Consider the following 4296-nt stretch of genomic DNA (forward strand, 5'->3'; position numbering starts at 1 on the left):
TTATTGCCACCTTCAGACGTTCTTCATTCATTTGAAATATTTTGCAGATTAGTTTGGCTTCCGCTACTTGTGACTTGATGGATTTGGATTCATCTTCTAGGGACTGTATCCTTTTTGAAGTATCTGCCATCAATTCATCTTGCTCAGAATGTTTACATTTCTGTTCTTTGAATTCTTTTGCTAGAAAGACGATTTCATCCTCAAGTTTAGATTTGGACCTGTTCAGCTTTTCATAAGTTGCCTCCAAACTTCGTGATTCTGTTGACTCCTTCTCAAAGCTGGCATCCTTCAAAGCTGACTCTAAGCCTTCATACTCGTCTTGAACAACGCTCAATTTTTCAAGTAGTTTTCATTTTTCTTCAATTAGTCCAGAAAGCTCTTCAGCAAGCTTTTTCTCTCTTCCTCCATAAAGCCGGCTTCTAACCGATTGAACACTTCTCCACAAAAACAAGAGAAGAAAATTCCCAGTAAGAGCCGCACATATCACCAATTCCGAGGGAAAAGCTGGGCCCGGTCTCAGATCATCAGGCGCTGCTGCCAAAGTGCTGCACAGCTTTCCCAGGACCAGCCCCAAGTATGGCTGAGGGGCAGCCCTGGGCACCTCCATGGCGGCGAGGTTGCTCTGACTGTGGCCGCGCTAGCCACGGCCTGGCCGGGCCACAACCAGCAGCTGAGACAGCTCTGCGTTCTGGCGGGAACGCGAACCGGCCCCGGCGACAGCAGCAGACCACGGCGCAGCGGGCCCTGCGGGCAGCCGAGGAGCACTGGCGCCCACCGGCCTCAGGCGTCCCCCATGCGCACCCTGGTAACCAGGGCCCTTTGTGACGTTTCGCTTATGTCACGCAGGCTCGAGCCCACCCCCCACGAGCCTTTGACAGATGCTGTCCTCGCCACCACCTACCTCGGCTCGGTAGCTGTAATCTGTCTTTTTATTTTTCTTAATTTATTTTTAATTTTTTATTTTATTTTGTCAATATACAATGTGGTTGATTACTGTGGCCCATCACGGAAACCTCCTTCCCTCCTCCCTCTCCCCCTCCCACCCAACAATGTCCTTTCTGATCGCTTGGGGTATCAATTTCAATGCTTTGTAATTGTTATGTCTTCTTCCCCCAAGTCAGGCACAGAAAGAGAAATATCACGTTCTCACTTGTTGGTGGGAGCTAAAAATAAAGACATAGATTCACACACACACAAACGCACACACACACACACACACCGACACACACACACACACACAAAACCAGGGAGGGGGATGAAACAAAATCTTCTATAGACACTGTTCCCCCACACTGCTAGTAAGGGGCTAGGAATAATCCTGTGCGGCGGACCCCACGGCTCACTTGGGAGAGTGCGGTGCTGGGAGTGCTGCGGGGCTCCTGCCCTAGGTTCGGATCCTATATAGGGATGGCCATTTGAGCTCCGTGGGATCGACACCAAGCCAAGGGTCGCAATCCCCTTACGAGTCACAAGAAGGAGAAAAATAAATAAATAAATAAATAACCCTGAGAAGAAGAAACCGTCCCAGATAGAGATCCTCCAGGAGCAGCGTGGCTTGAGTAAATTATATATATATACATATATATATGTATGTATATATATATATATATATATATATATATATACACATATATATATTGCTTGTTCCTTTTGTTTTTGTTATTGTTGTTGTTGTGACTGGTAAGGGGATCATAACCCTTGGCTTGGTGTCGCCCCCAGTGCTCTCAGCCAGTGAGCGCACCGGCCATCCCTGTATAGGATCCGAACCCGCAGCAGTAGTGCCGCTGCTGCTCCCAGCGCCGCACTCTCCCGAGTGAGCCACGGGCCGGCCGTATATATATATATATATATATCTTTTTTCTAATACCTGCTTCTTTCTAACCTTTAGAGGCCTAGCGCGTTTAGAAATCTACTCAAAGTTAATTCCATTTTATATTCTGAGGGCAGCCCTTTTAGTATATAACATGACTTAAAATATTAAATCTGCAGTATCAATTTTAACTCTGGCTCCTATCTCATCTTGATATCCCACTGAATCACCTGCAGGGCTGGAGTGTAGCCTTTATCTCACTCTTCCTGTTGGCATTTCCACTCCTCTTCCTCTGCTCCTTATGTCTGTTTCACCCACTGGACCTCTGGATGTGCCCCTAATCTTTGCTGTTGGAAGCTCTGCTTGCTTGCCCAGCCCTGTGATTTTGCATGGTATCCAATCGCCATTCTGTCCTGTCATTCTGCCTTTCTAGTTGTAACATTTCTTTAGCTCCAATATTTTGAAAAATGTTTTAATTTAACAAAGAAAAATCATCATGAACAAAGATACTGAGTAAAGGGAGAAATCACTAAGTATATTTAACGTCAATAGTCACATATTTTAAATGTCTACTGGTATTTATTCTCACTGCTGCCTAGGTGTGTTTATCCTACCAAGATGTACCTGGAGTATTTTAGCATTTCCACAGTGTTGTATCATGCTCTGTTACGTTTCCTGGATATGAGAAATGACTTTTCAGTGAAACACCAAATAGCAGAATAAGAGCTTTTCTGAATATCAGCAAATTCTACCATAGGTTACTACAATAGTCTTCTATTAATTTTAAATGAGACAATAGTGAAACACGCTTTCTACAATGTCAAGTGATTTACTATGTAAACTACTACTTGGTTATAGGACATAATGCAAATTACTCATGAATTTTCAAGTAGCGATGTTGAGTTGTTGATTTTTGTATTTAAAATATTGTTATTGCTATCCCACGTGGCTCTATAAATAAGAGCTATGGGACTGGCCAGTAGGTCACTTGGGAGAGCATGGTGCTGATATCAACAAGGCCAGGATTCAGATCCCTGTACTGTCCCGCTATCAAATAAATACATAAATAAATAAATAAGTGGTACAAATAAAAACAACATATTTTCTCATGATACATGATAAGGAACATCCAAAGATGATCATGAAAAGAACAGATATTTCACACAGGAAAAACTGGTTGAGATTAAACTCTATTTTTAAAACTTAGATTTTATTTAAATTGTGAAACTTGAAGTTTGCCATATCATAATATGAAGGAAAAATAATCAGTGCCTTAAAATACAGAACATCTGTGCCTTTAATTTATAATTGTGTTATTTTATGTCAAATGTGAACAATTTTTCATTTGAGCTATACAAAAGATTTCAAAGTTAATTAAAATAATTTCCTCAGGAATAAACAACATAACACTTAACTCATTACATAAAACCTACCCTATCATTCTTAAAATGGGGCACCATGGCATGTCTTCCTTCATACATGACTGTCTGGGAGGGTCAAATTGGGATGTCTCTGTGGTCAGAAAAACAATTAGTAGAGTCCCTTGAGTTTGGTTAGCTATTCAATCTTCTTCTCTGCCTGTTCTGCATTCCCCTTTTCTATTGCTATCATTCTTTATCTTGAATTGGCTGAAATACATGCTTTTTTGTGTTATATGAAAATCTCCTCCCATTCCATTGTTGAAAAATGCCTTTTTAGATCCCAAATTCATACACACACATGAGATATGTGTATATAAGTGTATATAGTATACATACATATATTTTTTTTCTTTGCTCCGGAGTAATTTTGAACACTTTACTGTGATTTAAATAATTTAGGAAATTAATTTTTGTCTGAGATGTAATTCTAGCCAATGTTTCATCATGTCCTGGTTTCAATAAAGAGCATAATCTAACAAGAAGTTTCAGGTGGCCAAGGCTGCATCAGTACACGAAGGGGGATATTCAGTATTATTAAATGGGCTTTCTCCTTAAAAGATGGAAGTTCATGACCATCAGACAATTCATTCCATTTTTATGGCAACAGTGAAGCAGTGTAAGCAGTTAGTGGATCTATGTTAATTAGATTGCCATCCTGTTCTAAAATTGAGCTAGGGATGCTGAGCCTGTACTTTCATTTCTGTTTTCTCCATTAGGAAAAACAATTTTGAATAATAATTATTTTGAGTGAATATGAAATTTTAAGTAAATTAAATGTTTCCTTTAGAATAAATTGTTCAATGTGTTTTATGGTGATATGTAAATCTATTGAAACCATTGTTTATACTGTATTCAATTTATGCTTGGTTTTTTGGATTGTGAGCATCTTTAGGCAGACAAATTTTAAAAGTAACCAAGTGGCAGCTGTTGCTGGGAAATGTTAGAAAAAATCTAAATAAACACATTTCCTACTCAAAAGAAAACCGAGGAAAAGAAAATTACATTTCTTTAATAGAATATATAAAAGTCAGAAGTCACCTTTCCTTCTAGGAAAAATTTACCTTT

The 4296-nt window shown here is 39.8% G+C and overlaps 1 pseudogene; it reads right to left on the bottom strand.

Moving 5' to 3' along the window:
• Positions 1-7: 7 nt before the first annotated feature.
• On the bottom strand, positions 8-607 carry LOC103583367 (annotated as a pseudogene).
• Positions 608-4296: the final 3689 nt, after the last annotated feature.

Source organism: Galeopterus variegatus, unplaced genomic scaffold (genome assembly GCF_000696425.1).
Source record: "Galeopterus variegatus unplaced genomic scaffold, G_variegatus-3.0.2 Scaffold22319, whole genome shotgun sequence".
NCBI classification, from domain to species: domain Eukaryota; kingdom Metazoa; phylum Chordata; class Mammalia; order Dermoptera; family Cynocephalidae; genus Galeopterus; species Galeopterus variegatus.